This window comes from Camelus dromedarius, chromosome 19, assembly GCF_036321535.1.
Source record: "Camelus dromedarius isolate mCamDro1 chromosome 19, mCamDro1.pat, whole genome shotgun sequence".
NCBI lineage: Eukaryota > Metazoa > Chordata > Mammalia > Artiodactyla > Camelidae > Camelus > Camelus dromedarius.
In genome coordinates, this window is record NC_087454.1 from 4,505,886 (window position 1) to 4,523,727 (window position 17,842).

Here is a 17,842-nt window from a genome sequence, read left to right on the forward strand (position 1 = left end):
AGTGATTGGTTTAGAACTGGTCATGTGACACTATTCTGGCCAATGTTACATGAGAGGCAGTCTCCTAGGGGTTTCCTGGGAAAGGCTTTCCTTGCTTTGAAAAAGAGATTTCTTAGAGGAAAATCCACTTTGTCACCTCAGTACATGGCTGTGTGAAGTGTGAAGCTTGGCCCCGGCAGCCATTTGTGATGGTGAGTGGAATCAGCAGAAGACGACGGACCAACACACTGAAGACTGCAGGGTGGGGGGAGCCTTGGTTCCTGATGACTTTGTTGACACTGAATAAATCAACCCTGGGAGACCCCACACCTGGACTTCCTAACACGTGAGATAAAAATATCCTTATTGTTGAGTCACTGTTAGCCTGAAACCTGCTAACTGCCCTGGTTTTACATTTGACAGGTAGAATCTGCCAGGAGTTGACTTCAACTTTGTTCTGCTATTTGTAAATTGTAGAAATCAGTGTATAAAATGTTATCACTGCTTTTTTTTTTAAACAGCTTTATTGCTATAATTCATCTAACTGTACATTTCATCCATTTGATGTGTACGATTTGCAGGTTTGGTGTATTCACAGAGGTGTGCGCCTGTCACCACAGTCAATTTTAGAACACGTTCATTGCTCCAGAAAGAAACCCTGTACCAATAGCCGTCCCTCCCGGTGTTAGTTTGCTTGGGCTGCTGTAACAACGTACCATAGACTGGGTGGCTTAGACACAAATTTAGTTCTCAGTTCTAAAGGCTGGAGAGCCCAAGATCAAGGTGTTGGTCAAAGTAGGTTCCATCCTGAGGCATCTCCTCTTGGCTTGTGGGTGGCTACCTTCTTGACGTATGCTCACAGGACCTCTTCTTTGTGCATGCTCAGGAAGAAAAAGCATAAAGTGGTGTCCCTTCTAAAAGGGCACCAATGCTATCACCTGAAGGAAGAGATCTCTGAGGAGCAGCTGAAACTCCCAAGAGCAGGAGTTGCCCGGTCATCTGACCCAAGGTATTCTTTCAGAAGGTCCCGGGTTATTAGAACCGTGGGATTCTCATACGCACAGATAAAAGCATTTGTTACAAACAACAGGCTTTGGACAAATTAATGTAAACTCATTTCTTGCAATCCCCAGACATGCTGCCAGGGTGGAGGGCTGCAGAACCCAATAGCCTTTGGGGAAGCTCGGGCCGTGGGAACCTCTAGGGTACCCAGTGGCTGTGCGGTAACTGACGGGGTGGTTTAATTTCTCATCCACTGGTCCAGCGTCGAGTGAAACAGGGATCACCTATTTTAGAAACACTTTCAACCAACCATTGAGGGCTGCTCTCCCACTTACGTGCTCTACCATATTTGGCTGATGAGACAGTCATTAAGTCAACCAAGAATGGTCATGATTGAGACTGGTTTGTGGGAAGAATTCTGTCTTTGGGTCCTAATTATTTGTGTAGACTGAAAAAATGAACGTGAGAATTGTGAGTTAGGTTTTATTCAGGGCAAGATGAGGACTATAGTCCGAGAGAGCATTTCAGAGGGCTCTGGGGAACTGCTCTGAAAAGGCAGAGGAAGACAGTATTACGTATGGTTTTAGTGAAGCGGGGGAGAGTTAAGCACACATTTTGGCAGAGGCTTATGCTAGTCACGAGGAGCAGATGTCACCGTTAACAATTTCAGTGCATTTCTAGGTGAGGAGATACAAGAATTTGGGCTCATAAAATCTCCTGAAAATTTCTCCCTCGGAAGGCTTGTTCCGCCAGTTTTTCCAGAGCACAGAGCGCCTCATTGCTGATCACCCTGAACTTTCAAGCTGAGTTGAAGATAAGCGGCTGCACTGAAGGTCAGCGGCTGCAGCGCCTCGTGATGTAATCCTTGCAGAGGCAGATGGCAAGTGCCAAGTTTTAACTGGCATTTGAAAGCAGGCGAATGACCCGCAGTCTTAGGAGGGGTGGGTCTTCTCTGCCTGCTGACTTCCGGTTCCCCCGACCCCAGCGCTCGCAGGGCTGCTGCACCGCAAGTGGCAAGGGACAGGCAGCAGCGTGTTACCTGGAGGGAGACAAACCTTCCAGTTTTTCTCGTTTTATAAAAGTTTTTGTCTCATGTGAAAGTGAAACAGCAGGTAAGAGGCTGACCAGCTTCAACTGGTTTTGCCTCCTTAAATACCTAGTTAGTCTACAGAGAGCACTGCGCATGTGCAAGACGGGACCGCGGGAACCGAGTACCTTCCGCCGCCGCCGCCGCCGCCGGAGCTCAGAGAAGAGAGACGCTGCGGCTGGAGCCCTTTAAGAAGGGGGAAAGCCTTCAGTGAGGAAGAGCTGGCTTCCAGCAGCACCGGTAGCTCGTGGGGACTGATTCAAGACTAACCAAGCCGCTTCCAAGTTTGAAATTCCCTGAACTCCTCAAGTTTTGCCCCCCACCCTGGATGGGGAGACGGCTTCGCGGGCTTCGCCTGCTGCGTGCTTCGCCCGTCAGCCTCACAGTATGCCTCTTTATTCCCTCAGAAGCTGTTGCCACGGCATTGGCTTCGCTGTGAGTCAGACAGCGAGCATTTGCTTGGTAACAAGAGGTTGTAAATACCCAAATTTTATCCTAGATATGTTAGAAACAAAGAGAAAAGAAAGGGACTTCCAGTTAAGCAAAGATAACATTGCTTTTACGTCTGAAGGGATTGAATTAACAGGTTGTAAATCTGTGATTTCTTTTGTGCTTCTCAGAAAGACTGAGTGCCTTAGAAGGATGTTTTCATTGTATTTTACGGGCATTGAATGCTAAAAGGAGCTAAAATGGAACTCCATCGTTGAAGCGGGACAGAATCAGGTGGAACCAGTCAGCGCTGATATGTTTTCAGCCCTCTTGTTGGGAGAACCACCCCGAGGGCCCACGCTGGGGTGCTGGGCTGGTGGTCCACCGCTTTATCCAGGCCACACCGACTCCTGCGGCTGCGGGAACTCATGGCCATCTTGGTGGGAATAACCAGTGCTCGAGCTGGGCTGGAGGGTGGAAGAGAAAGAGGAGGCCTGAAAGAAACGGCAGGTAAGAGTGGCGTTTTGGGATATATGAGGTCATTGTGTGGTTGAGTGCTGTTTGGAATTGGCAGTAATATGAAATTTGCTTTTTAAATATGGAAAAAAGCCCCCAAACAAACCCATGATTTGGAAGCAGCTCATGTCATTGAGCAGCTCTGTTCTCCCTGGCAAATCTCGCTGCAAGTGAACATTCCTGGGATCCACGCTGAGGTGGAAGTGGTGGCCCAGGCAGTCTGAGTGTTTCAAGATCAAGAGCAGAATTTGAAACGGCTGTTCAGAAACTGTGCCCCACTCCTGCTCAGGGAGAGCTTCCAAGCCTTCTTTCACACGGAAGACGCTTGAAGATAAGCATTTTCCTTCTCTCGTCTCACGAATCTTTCATTAAATCCATGAACACCCCCTCCCCCATATGATCTTAAGCACTCTCCTAGGCATAGTCTTAGCACCGGACATCAGAATCCTCGCGGGAGGCACGGAAGCCTTTCCTCTGAGCTCCCACAGCATTTGTACTTTATTATTTTTTTTAATTGAAGTATAGTTGGTTTACAACTTTGTGTTAATTTCTGGTGTACAGAATAGTGATTAAGTTATAATACATATATTCCTTTTCATATTTTTTTCATTATAGGCTTTTACAAGATATTGAATATAGTTCCTTGTGCTATACAGGTGGGCTATAATTTTTAAAAGTTTTTTAAAAAAATTGTGATAAAACACCAAATTTACTGCTTTAACTATTAAGTGTGCAGTTCAGTGATATTAAGTACATTCACCTGGTGCAACCATCACCACCATCACCTCCAGAATTTTTTCATCTTGCAAGACTGGAACCCTCCATCCATTAAAACTAATTCCGTATTCCCCTCTCCCTTCAGCCCCTGACAACCACCATTCTGCGTTGTCTCTGAATTTGACTGCTCTGGGTCTCTAATGTGAGTGGAGTCACATAGTGTTTATCGCTTGTTTCTGGCTCCAGGTTCATCTGTGGTGAAGCATATGTCAGTTTCTTCCCCTTCAAAGGCCGAGTGGTGCCCCACTGTGTGTGTACCACATTTTGTCCTCTGCCTTCCATCTGGCACTTGTCTGCTGTCTCTTAGTTTGTAAGCTGCATGGGGACAAAAAGACATGAAGGATCCACGCTTTAAATCCCTCCACCTTGGCAGGTGGCGGAGTACCCAGCGTATCATAAGTCTGCATTACTCAAGTAGGCTTGTCAGTGCTGACTTCACACACACAAACACCCCAGAATCAACGTGGAGGGCGTGGCTGGCTGTTACTGTGAGTGAGAGGATAACCTGGTCCTAGGCATGGATTGATTGCCTGACTGATTGGTTGATAAAATAATTCACTCATCCAACAGATACTTTATACCCACCTCGCATATGTCAGGCAGTTTGCTGATGACTGAGACCCCACGGCAGATACAGTACCTGCCTTCACGGAGTTTCTGACTAATGGAGGAGAAATTCGAACATAATTTCCCAGGTGAATACATATAATAACTGTAAGCTGTGACAAGAGGTGGGAGGAAAGTTACAGACAGGCTGAATGATACAGTGGAAACTTCTAATGAGATTCAAATCTGTACGATTGACCTGGATAGATGCCACCCCTGAGAGGCCAGGTGGGGAATGGGGGCCAGCAAGGAGGAAGACTGGCTAGAGACAAAGGCGGAGAACAAGGTGATGTCACAAAGCCAAGAGGAGAGGGTGTGCCGGGAGGAAGGGTCCATCTGCTGGGACGAGTGCTGGGGAATCACTGGGTGATTCGAGGGGGGGGGTGAGCTCTGGACAGGGACCTTGGATCTGGCAAAATGGAGGTGACAGTTTCCTTGCCACCAGCAGTTTGAGTGGAGTCAGATACTAGGTATTGAAAAGCTAGTTTCTGAAGAACCTTGAGAGACGAATGTAAAGGACTCCCCGGTAGCTGATGGCAGTTTTCTTGTCCTGCTTGTGAACTGCACACACTCCCTCCCTCCACCCACCCCCACCCCAGTGCTCTGGTCAAGGAGTCCCTACCACCTTCTAAAATTCAGAATAGTGCCTGGCATAAGGTGATTAGGTTATATGTGTTGAGTACTGGTCTAGGCTCTCTGTATTATTTTATATGAACTCATTTAATCCTTATGTAACAATTCTACTGTTGCCCTGGCTTATATTGGGGGAAAGAGGGGCCAGTACCCCTTCTTACCCTGGTGAGGAACCATGCTGTCTGGGTCCAACACTCCTGACCAGTGTCGGGCTCCGAGTCCATGTGGGCCAACGTGAGCCTTTCCCGACGAGTTGTCCTCTGTGGCAGGCGGCGCGGCGCGAGCCAAGCTTTTCCTTTTGTGTCTGCCTTTCACTCACAGCTTTATTGCTGACCTTGGGCAGTATTTATTACGTGTATTAATCAGGCTTTTCAGACTAGAGAACAGAACAGGCCACTAGGAGAGAGAGATGGTGAGGGACAGAGGTATTTAAGGAGCTGGCTCCCAAGATTGTTGGGACTGGCAAGTCTGAAGACTGCTGGGCAGGCCAGCAGGCTGGAAATTAAGGTGAAAGTGGATGCAGTTTTGAGTCTGAAGGCTGGAAACTCAGGCCAAATGTCTGTGTTGCAGTCTAGAGGCAGCATTCCCTCTTCTTAGGAGGACCTCACTCTTTGCTCTTAATGCCATCAACTAGTTGGTTGAGGCCCACCCACATTGTGGACAGTAATCTGCTTTACCCAAAGTCTACTGATTTGAATACAAATCACAGCTGGAAGAAAAATTAAAAACCTTTACAGCAACATCTCAGCTGGTGTTTGACCACACAACTGGATACCATAGCCTAGCCAAGCGGACACATAGAACTAACCATCACAAACATCTTCATTAGCCTCTTTCCTCCCATTTAAAGGCATTAAAAGGGTTTGGACTCTAGCTCTGCCCTTTGCTGGCTGTGCCACTTTGGGGAAGTTCGTTTTCTCTCTGAGCCCCTCTTTCCCCAATATAAGCCAGGGCAACAGTAGAATTGTTACATAAGGATTAAGCGCGTTCATATAAAATAGTACAGAGAGCCTAGTCCAGTACTCAGCACATATAACCTAATCACCTTATGCCAGGCAGTATTCTGAATTTTACATATATTAACTAATTTTCAAGAAAAAAAATTTTTTAAGTTGAAGTGTAGCCAGTTTACGATGTTGTGTCAATTTCTGGTGTACAGCATCATAGTTCAGTGACACCTATGCATACATAGTCATTTCCATATTCTTTTTCATTATAGGTCACTACAAGTTATTGAATTTAGTTCCCTGTGCTAGACAGTAGGACCTTGTTATTTAAAGAAAAAATTCTGTTCATCTTAAAATTGCATTTATACATTAAGAAACTCCCCCGTCACGGCCAATGAATGACTTGAATCAAGGAAAGTGGAGGGAAACCATATGTTCAAAGTAAATTGGACAAGATAAAGAAATGGGTTTCAAATGCAAATGTTCAAAAAAGAGAAAAGGCCCCAGAGTCTTTCCCTGCTCACTTTCTTATGGGCACTTTCAGGTCCTATCTTTTAAGATAATTAAAAAAATACAAACCTCCTTGCTCAGTGATATTCTTGTTTTGCTGTTTTATCATGACTATGGCAGAGGCCTTGGAGTTTTCTTTTTCTGGTAGTCTGTAAAAAGCATCTTCTCAAAAAAAAAGAAAAAAAGAAAGAAAGAAAGAAAGAAAGAAAGAAAAGCATCTTATTGTACACTGTACTTTAAATGTGCATTTGTGGGCTGCTGGGAACCCAGCCACCACCAATCACATTTCCAAGGGAAAATGTATTCCAAGGTCTAAGCAAAGGACTTACAGACTTTTAGTAAATAACCCGTCTCTGATTTGCTGAATGTCTACTTTAAATATAGACAAGATAATGAAGTGGTTAAGGACAAGGGTACTGAAGCTCTCAAACAGCTACGAGTCCCAGCCTGGCCATCTGCAGTCGTTTCTTTGTGGGCAAATTGCTTAAACCCCCAAAAGCCTCAGTTCCTGCACTTGTTAATGAGCATAACAAATACGAGCTCATAGATTTGTTGTGAGGATTAGAATGAATTTTTCTAGCCCATAAAAAAAGTGCTCAATAAATGAAACCATTCTACTCTAGAGATCAGAGTGTCCATAACATCTCAAATATTTGGTGCTCATTATCCTTATACCTTGCTTTCTACATGAGAAAACTGGGCAGAGAGATTAAGTTACTCCTCTAAACTCTGAGGTTATGCATTTATCCCATTGCTCCAAAGAGTATTTGTTTCCACTGAAGAACTTCCCGCAACGCACTGTCATCTGGCCTCAGCAAGCGCCACTGAGGTCAGCCATGATTTCTGCATCGCCAAACCCGAAGGACACTTTGGGTCTTTAAATTACTGAGTCTCTGTTATATTTGACTCTGTCAAACCCACTGTGATGGGCTGAATTGCAACCCCCGCAGATTCATATATTGAAGTACCAACTCTTAGTGATGCTTCAGATTGTGACTATTTATTTGCAGAGAAGAACTTTCAAGAGGTGATCAAGTTAAAATGAGGTCCTGAAGGTGAACTCTAGCCCAATGTGACTGGTGTCTTTGTAAGAAAAGGAGATTGGGTCACACACACACACAGAGGAAAGACCATGTAAAGACAGAGGGAGAAGATGGCTGTCAACAAGCCAAGAAGAGAGGCCACAGAAAAAAAAATCAACCCTACCAGTTGCCATGATTTTGGATTTCTAGCCCCCACCACGAGAAAATAAATTTCTATTGTTTTAGCTGCCCAGTCCGTGGTACTTGGTTACGGCAGCTGGAGCAGACTGATCCAGCCCCCTTTGTGAAGCTCGCTACTGCCTGGATTCCAACTCCACATCCTCTTTCTGGAGAGACTTTTTGTCCTTTGTGCATCCTTAAATATTGATGATCCTCAGTGTTGATGTTCTTTCTCATTCGAGAGGCTCTGCCCAGCAGATGTCACCTGCTCATAGGTTTCAACTATGTTGACAGTAAACAATTGTCTTGTGTTTTGACTGTGTTCACCATAATTCAATGACGTCAGCCCAGCCCTCTCTTCCAGGCACCATGTTTATGTGTAAAATTGCACATCTCCCCTGAATACTTTCCACACACCTCAGACTCTACAGTCCAAAATTGTGGTCGTCATCTTCTCCCAGAATGGGCTCGGCCTCCTGCTTTCTGGTTCCCTGCGTTCGGTTCACATCAGCTTCTTCCTGTTCACCCACCTGGAGCCTTGAGAGCCAGTCTCACTGTCGCCCTTTCCTTTACCGCTACTTTTATCTCCGCAAGTAAGGGGTTAGCCCTCCTGCCCTTTCTGTTTTTACCTCCCTGTGCTAGTCCAGCGGCAAGCATCTCTTGCTAGATGGCTGCCACCGTCCCCTCCTCCCTCTCTGCCTTCAGTCTCACTTTCAGATCAGTCCCAGCTGTAGTTGCCTCGGTAACCGCCTGGTCTCCCTCCCCGTTCTCTTCCCAGGACAGCACCACCCATCCTCTTAAAAGTGTTATCAGCTCCTTGGGAAGGACTTGTGGACATAGTTAGGGCGGTTAGACAGGGCAGGACTGACCAAGAAGAAGCTGTTTAAGAAGAGGCTGAGGAGGCACCAGTGTGGTCCTTCAAAACACCCAGCGAGTTATCAAAAAACAAACATTTTAAATGGGCTTCAGCTTTTGCCATTTTCCCAAAGGTCTTCTTTAAGGGTTGTTGGGTTTCTACGAAGCTGTCTACTGCCACCTTCTGGCAAAAAGTTGAAAAGAAACTCCCAGGTGTGAAATTCTCACTTCTAAAAGCCTGGTCGTCTCTGCTGTTGCAGTGGATGAGTGATCTTGCTCGACCCCAAGGACAGCACCTCTTCCTATGCACTGCAGTTGTCCTCCCTCACTCACCCAGAGACCGTGTTGGGAATAATCCCCTCTGTCCTGCGCCGTCAGGTCTTTCTCAGTGGCACGCAAATCTGCTGGTCACCCATCTCAAAAACAAAACAAAACAAAGTCAAGGGGAAAAGACCCTCAAATACCTGACATTCACACTAGACTTCTCTCTAGTTGCCACCCCGTTCTCTGCTCTCCTTCGTGGCAAACCTCTTCCAAAGAGTTTTCTATGCTCTTTTCTGATTATGTCAAGTCTATTCCCAGTCGGGTTTTTGCCTCTAACACTCCACCTACACTGCGGGGCCAGGGCCACAGGTGACTTTCTCTCGCCAAATCCAGTGGCCAAGTCTCAGTCCACGTCTTGACCCAAGTGAGGCTGACATCGTTGCTGAGTTCCTTCTTCTTTAATTTTAGTTTTAATTTAATTTAATTTTTTATTGAGTTATAGTCAGTTTACCACTTTGTGTCAATTTCTGGTGTACAGCACAATTTTTCAGTGATACATGAATATACATATATTCATTGTCACGTTCTTTTTCACTGTGAGCTACTACAAGATCTTGTATGTATTTCCCTATGCTACACAGTATAAACTTGTTTATTCCTTCTTTTTTAAATTGAAGTATAGTTAGTTTAGAGTGTGTCCATTTGTGGTGCACAGCATCATGTTTCAGTCATACATGTGCATACATATATTCGTTTTCATATTCTTTTTCATTATGGGTTGCTGCAAGATATTGACTAGAGTTCCCTGTGCCATATGGAAGGAACTTGTTTATGTATTCTGAGTCCCTTCTTGAAACGCTTCCCACATGTCCAAGACCCCACCGTCTCTGGTTAGAGGAACACATTCTCTCTAACCCATCTACTTCTGCTGGAACAAAGCAACAGCAACGCAATCTTTAATCAATTATTTATTTCAATTATTTATTTATTTTTATTTTGAGACAATTTTTTAAAGCAATTTTAGGTTCACAGCAAAACTGAGAAGGTACAGAGATTTCCCACACACCCCCCTGCCCCACACATGCCTAGCCTCCCCCAACCCCACTACACGGATGAACCATGTTCGACACATGGTACTCACCCAAGTCCATCGTTCATGTCAGGATTCACTTTTGGTCTCGTGCATTCTAAGGGCTTGAACAAATAGACCTTCCTCCATTTACAGTGGGGGTTATGTCCCAATAAACCTACGGTAAGTTGGAAATGCATTTAATCCCCTTAACCTACTGAACATCACGGCTTAGCCTCGCCTACCTTAAACGTGCTCAGAACACTTATGTGAGCCCACAGCTGGGCAAAAGCATCTACCCCAAAGCCTGTTCTACAAGAAAGCATTGAATATCTCATGTACTGCATTGAGTACTGTACTGACAGTGAAAAACAGGATGGTTGTCCGGGTTTGGATCGGTGGTTAGTGTTTGAGTTTGGTGGTTTACCCTCGTGATTGCGGGGCTCACCGGGAGCAGCTGCTGCCCGGGATCACGAGGGAGGTGCGTATCCCTAGCCCGGAAAAGATCAAAATTCAAAATTCAAAGTATGGTTTCTACTGAATGTGTATTGCTTCTGCACCATTGTCAGGGTGAAAAATTGCGTCGAACCCTCGGAAGTCCATCATTGTGACATCACATAGAGTATTTTTACATCCCTAGAAAGCCTCCATGCCTCACCTGTTCATCCCTCCCCGATAACCTTTAGCAGCCATCGATCCTTTTACTATATCCATGGTTTTACTTTTTCCAGTATGTTAAATAGTTGGAATTATATAATATGTGGCCGTCTCAGATTGGTTTCTTTCACTTAGTAATAGGCAGTTAAGGTTCTTCTATGTCTTTTCATGGTTTGATAGCTCATTTCTTTTTAGTGTTGAACGATACTCCAGTATCAGCCTGCACCACAGTTTATTTATCCACTCACCTGTGGTAGGATATCTTGGTTGCTTCCAAGTTTTGGCAATTATGAATAAAGCTGCTATAAACATCTGTATGCAGGTTTTTTGCTTGTTTTCTGTTTTTTTGTGGTTGTTTTTTTTTTTTTTCTATATGAAAGTTTTTGCGTAGACGTAAGTTTTCAACTTGTTAGGGTAAATACCAAGGAGCATGATTGCTGGATTGTACAGGAAGACTCTGTTTAGTATGTAAGAAACCACCAAACTGCGTTCTAAAGTGACAGCACCATTTTGCCTTCCCGCCAGTCAGATGAGGGTTCCTGTTGCTCTGCATCCTCACCAGCACTTGGTGGTGTCAGCGATCCAGGTTTTGGCCGTTCTAATAGGAGTGCGGTGGTGTTCCATTGTCTCTTGAATTTGTGCTTCCCTGATGACCCGTACTGTGCAGCATCTTTTCATGTGCTTGTTTGCCGTCTCTGTATCTTTGGTGAGGTGTCAGTTCAGGTCTTTGGCCCATGTTTTAGTTGCCTTGCTTATTTTCTTACTGTTGAGTTTTCATCAATTTTTAGTTTCTTTTTTTTTTTTCCCTCGTGGAGAGAAGGTGCCATTGCTAGTTATTTTTCTGCCCTATGGGGGATGGACAGGCCTTTGTGGTGACTTGATTGAGGCCACTTATCCCTCTGGTCACCAAATTGTTGTATGGGGTACCTGTTTGCCATGGGACCTTGGGGGTCTGGGCTGGTTTGGGGTGTGAAGCTTCCTGCAGAGAAATATCCTTACAAAGTGGGATTCTGCGTGAAGAATCTGTACATCTTGAAACCCACAGTAGCATCAGTGATTTCTCTGAATCAGACAAGAGGAGTCCTTAACTGTAGATTGTGATCCCCACGGCCTGGCCAGGCAGCTAATTCTGGAGCAGCTGTGTTCCGGCAGGGTGACTGTGGTTTCCTTCAATCCGAGGGCATTTGTCTGAATTTTGCTTTATGGGACTGGATGGGACTGGCCTTGGAGACTCTAGTAAGCACGGGGGTTTCTGGACAATGCTAGGAGGTTGGTGAGAAGCTGCCAGCAGAGATACTGAACTTCCTACTAATCTGGTATCTTGCAGCCTGAGCCAGGTTCAATTTGAAAAATACAAGCACTGTGCCTTCCTGCTGCCCTGAGCCACGGGGAGCTTTCTTCTGGTTGTGGAATGTCTGGGGTCCTCTGCAGAAGCAGGCGGGTGCCCCATGCCTGTGTATGCTGCTGTCTGTCACAACGTCCATTCTTGCCTGTGACCCTCATGCCCTCGGCTGTCCATCATACCGAGGTGATACCCAGCCGGGACTAAACCAGGTCTTTCTGCCCCACTCTGTGCCCTGGAGAACATCACAAGACCCCAGCCCAGTGCCGCTAGAGGAGGATGGCCCCCTGTCACCGCCCTCCATCCCGGTAACTTCCCTCTCTCTCCGTGTCTTCTTTGCTTTCCTGAAAGTGACAGTCTGACCCCGCCCCCCTTCAGTCTGAAAACAGAAACCAACAGCCGGAAACTCCTGCCACCTAAGCTGCCCCCTCACCGGCGTCTGGAATGGTGACAGCTGGTTAGTGCTGAACGTACAACCACCCAGGCGGCCTGAACCGCTTCACTTGCTAACCCATTTCACGTATTGTTTGTCCTGTTTTATGATGAAGTCACTTGACTGAGCTCGCACAACTGATTAGGGGCAGAACAGGGATGTGAACCCCGGCAAACGGACTCCAGAGAACCCAGCCCGTTACGGTGCCTGGAAGCAAGCCCGGAGGTGCTGGGTGAGGATGGGTTGAGGAGATCAGTGCATGGATACATGGATCCTCCAGAACAAGGGGGCTGAACTCCAGCTTTAGATTTAGACAACGTGGGTCACCCTGAATCCAAACACAAGGGGAAAATCAGTGTGTTTGGGAGGCAGGAAGTGGTGAGACCCAGTACATTTATATTTACGTTTTATTTTTTGAACACAAAAACGATACCTGCTAGTTGAAGACTCTATGGAAAATTCACAAAAGCGTAAAGAAGGAAATGAAACCATTGGGAAAACCAGTAAAAGCTGTTCCTTTTGGAAATCAGGTATCTCTGGAAAAAAGGCCCCCCCACCCCCGAAGATCATTTATACCTTTGACTGAATGAATTTCAGAGCCCTTGGAAACTGACTGTGATGAAGGTTTAAGGTTATGGGTGCCAAGGGTCGGTCCTCCTCCCCCACCTAACTGATGGAGAACTGACTTACGGGGCCCAAGTGGGGTCTAAGCATTGATTTTTGTTAATGGCAACAAAGCAAGTGCCCACTGACCCTCCAAGTGTCTGGCCCTGAAATGCCAAATCAGAGAATATTCTAGACCTCACACTTCCTGCCCCAAATTGAACCTGTGTGGATGGACAGGAAGGCCGGGCCTGGTTTCCCCACTGTGTCAGTCACGGTTCTCCAGAGAAATGGAGCCAATAGAAAGTGCAGAGATGTATGCAGAGAGATGTACCTGAGGGACTGGCTCACACCAGTGTGGAGGCTGGCAAGTCCAGAACCTGCAGGGTAGGCTGGCAGGCGGGACCCCCAGGGCCGAGCCCAGGCTGCGGCTCAAGGCCGAAGGAAGGCGTCTGCTGGCAGAATTCCTTCTCACTCCAGGGAGGTCAGGCTTTTGTTCTATGAGGACCTTCAGACGAGGGCCACCTGCCCTCTGGAGGGCAGTCTGCTGTGCTTGGACTCTGTTAATTTAAGTGTTAATCTGATCCACAAAGCAGCCTCACAGAAACATCCAGAATAATGTTTGACCAAATGTCTGGGTATCCGGGCCCAGCCGCATAAAATTAAGCATCACATCCACCTAGCCTCGGTCATCGACTCATCGATGGGGAAATGATTCTCCTTCCCCAGGAGGGACCCTGGGTGGCAGGGATGCGGCTGCCCTAAGGACAGGATGGAGAGCTCACTGCCCTTGAACTCAGCAGGTCTGAAGGAGTGACAGGTCAAGGCTCTGCCCCACAGCCCCCAAACTACCTGGAACCTAGTAAAGAGCTATGGGGGCGGATGCTATTTTTTTTGAGCCCTTTTTAAGAAAAAAATGCAGATAGGGAGGGTGTAGCTCAGTGGTAGAGTGCATGCTTAGCATGCGTGAGGTCCTGGGTTCAATCCCCAGTAGTGCCATTAAAATAAATAAACTTAATTACCATCCCCACCCCGAAAAAAGAAAAAAAATGCAAAATCAAGGCCCAGGCTGTGGAAGGGGCCCTGAACCATAGCTTCCTTTCCTCAGTGAATCAGCTGGGGGAGAGAGCAGGTGGGACAGAAGGGCACGGAGGCCACCTGCCCAGCATCCCTGGGGAGCGGAGAGGAACTTGAATGGTGAATGTTGAGAGACCACGGCCGGGAGTTCTGGCCACAGGGCTTGCCCTGCCTCTCCAGCACAACTCACCGCCTGCACTGGAGCACAGTTGTCTGAGCTCCTCTCGCTCCAGTGTCTTGCCTCTAAATCAGGGATTGGCAGCCTTTTTCAGTAAAAGACCAGAGGGTAAATATTTTAGGCTTTGCGGGCCAGACGGTTTCTGTCTCAGCGATTCCACTCAGCTCTTGGAGCACGAAGGAGTCATGAGCGATAAATACAAGCACGGTTGGGTTCCGATTTAATTTTATTTCTAAAATTAGAGGATGGGCAGATTTGGTCCCCAGGCTGTCATTTGCTGACCTTTACTCTGGATCCTGTGGTTTTAATCTTCAAAAACAGAATCTTTTCTTTAAATAACATCTTCGATCACACCCAGGATGTGACTCGTAAAAGCAGTTGCTCCAGTCAAAGTCTGGGTAGGTGGGAGGCAGCTCAGAGCCCGGCCACGTAGAAACCCCCCATGGAGCCTCCTGGGCCCAGTGGACCCCAGTGTGAACGCACCATCCCACCCTCATGCGCTCAGGGGCCACCCTCTCAGCATTGGCTGTAATGTTACCTGTTATCCCACAACTGTATCCAGGCATCCTTGAGAGCATGGACCACGGTCCTTTCATCTTTCTTCCCTCATCACAGCGCCCGGCACCGTCAGAGGCTCAGACGCAGGTGTCTCATGCAGTCTGTTGGGGAGCTTGGTCTAACACGAGTCCCTTGTGGCTCAAGACAGCCCAGTGCTGAGCTGCGGGGGCGTGCGGGGCGGCGCTCGTGGTCTTCGCAGCTTGACCCCGTCCGCCCTCTCGTCAGGCGAGAGGATGAGGCCCGTGTGTTCATCATGTCATTCACTCCCAAACTTCCCTCTCACCTGGGCCAGGGTTTGACTTCCTCACATGTATTAAGTCTGGTTTTTCCCTGTTGTTTTTGGAAATCACCTTTCAAGGTTTTCGTGGGAACGATTGGGAGGAAGTGGGGTGGGTGGTGCTGGTGTGTGTGTGTGTGGGGGGGGTGTAGGGTGGGGGACGGGGAGGGTTGTTCAGCGTGCACTGTTCCTTCAGTAGAAAAGGGAACATCTGTTGCAGATATAGGAAGTACGGCCGTCAAAGTGCTATGATGCTGAATCTGACGTCCACATGACGGGCCCCGTGATGCCCAGATACCTGGTTAAGCATTGTTTCTGGGTGTGTCTGTGAGGGTGTTTCCAGAAGAGATTAGCACTGGGATCAGTGGACTGGGTGAAGCAGACTGTCCTCCCAGTGGGGGTGGGCCTCACCCAGTCTGCAGGCCTGACCAGAACACGTGGGTGCAAGAAGGGAGAACTCGTCCTTTTTCTGCTTGATTGTGGGGCTGGGATGTGGGTCTGCTCTCCCCATAGGCCTTCCTGGTTCTCAGGCCTTCAGACCCGGACCGGAACCACACCACTGGCTTCCCTGGGCTTCCAGCTTGCATAGAGCAGGCCATGGGGCTTCTGAGTCTCCATCATCACCTGAGCCAGCGTCTCATAATGATATATTCATATGTAATATAAATACTACATTTATTGATTCTGTTTTGTTTTGTTTTTTTGGATAACCCTGACTAACGCGGTGCCTTATTCATTGGGTCTAGAATAGCTCCCAGCACACACCCTCAATGCTGGGTGAATTAAAAGGAATGGCAGGCTAAGGGGCCCTTATCCCAGGACTCATGATCTGAGTTCCTGCAGTTAAAGAGCTGCACAGAAAGCAAAAAATGTACACATCGTGAAAATATTAAGTAATGAACTGGCCACGAAGAAAGTCAGCCTCTGCTCAAACATCTGTCCCAGATACCAACTTTCTCTGATCAGAGTCTGGTGTTACACGCACGCAATGGTACCATGCCAAAATAAACAGACTGCATAATGACAGTGCAGATCTGGCCAAAGAGGTAGAATTTTTCATGAAGCTGACGAAAATGTTGGTAGATCACTGCTCAGACCTCATGCAAAGCCATCAGCAAATGAGACTGAAGGCATGGAACCAGTTAAGAAACAAAGAAGAGAAAGTTGACAAGAAAATTCGGATAGATTCTTCAAAACGGGATGATTTAGACATCGAAGAATTAAGAGACCTTTGGGAGAACCAATGACATCCGTAAATATTTTTATAAAAATGTGTTGTAAAAAATGAAGGAGGCTATAACATGCAATCGTAGAATTTTATCAGAAAAATTATTCCCCTCCATAAAAGCCTGATTTATTTCTTGTTCGTTGTGAAAATTAGCTGAAGTTGAAATTATAATGCAGATATTGTTAGATCTAATATAAAAACACCTATGTAATTTTATTTTTCCAGATAAAATTTCAATCCCAACTTTCCCTCCCATTATTTCGTTGGTACCGATTATCTTCAGACAATGAGGACTGTTTTCCACGATGCTGGGGTGGGAAAAGCTTCCTAAGCAAGATGCAGAGTGCCGAAGGAAGACTATTAGAATTGACCACTAAAAATTTGATACTTTTGCGTGACAGATTAGCAATAGACAACTTACTGGGTGAAAATCTTTGTAACACCTCTAATCACAAATGGTTAATAGTCACGATATATAGAAAGCAAATGCAAGTCAGTAAGAAGAAGAAAGGCAAGCCAGTGGCGAGACAGGCACCATGGCTGGTGAATTCACAGAGGAAGAAAAAGGAGACGAGGTGGAAGCAGTCAACAAACCTGTGAAAGGATTCTCGCCCTTAGTGATAACCAGCAAAGTGCCGATAAAACACCAAACCTGTGGATTGCCAAAGTCTCAGAGATAACACCATTAGTGGTGCAGGTGCAAACACATACGCTGTCTCACAAATCCTTCCATCTACCCACCCGTCCATCCATCCACCCACCCGTCTATCCATCCACCCACCCACCCATTCACCCACCTATCCATCCATCCACCCATCCACCTACCTATCCATCCATCCATCCATTCATCCATCCACCCATCCATCCATCCATCCACCCATCCATCTAATCAGCCAGATTTTTGGAAGGTACCTATAGTATTCCAGACAGGGAGCTGAGTGATGTCTTATTCGGGGTTGGGCTGGACACAGAGCGAGGGCTCAATCATTATGTGTTAAGTGCATGTACGGAAGGTAGGTTCCTACCTTTCACGGAACTTAAAGTTTAGAGGATACGCATGAAAACAGATAGAGAAAATGTAGAGGTCAATTGTGTGATGGGGCTTGCACCTGACTCTGACTTGGGGTTTAAGGGAGCTTTCCTGGTGACCAAGGGTGATGGGAGAATGCACAGAAACAAAAGAGAGTGTGACGAATTTAAGAAACAAAAAAAATTTACCATGACCTGTGGAGTCGTGGGAGGGGTAAGGAGAGGGAGAGAGTGTGTGCGCATGTGTGTGTCCGTGCGTGTGTTTTTGCGTGTGTGGGTGCGTGCACACATGCACACAAAGGGCAGTTGGGAGACACGAGGCTGCAGACACAAGCATGGACACCTGAGATCACCCTACAATTTGAGCTTGTGTGTGCTAATACGGTGAACGTGGAAGGCGACCTTATGTAGTTTCATTTTGGGAGCAGAGAGTCTGTCAGTGGGATGTCTTTTAATTTTTAGGTTACCTGGATGATGTGACGATATGTACAGTGCAGAGCAGACCCGAAGATGCAGACATCACTTTTCTGTGTCGCTGGATCCCGCTCTGGTTCTTGGGTCAGTAGAGGGTGAATGCTCACATT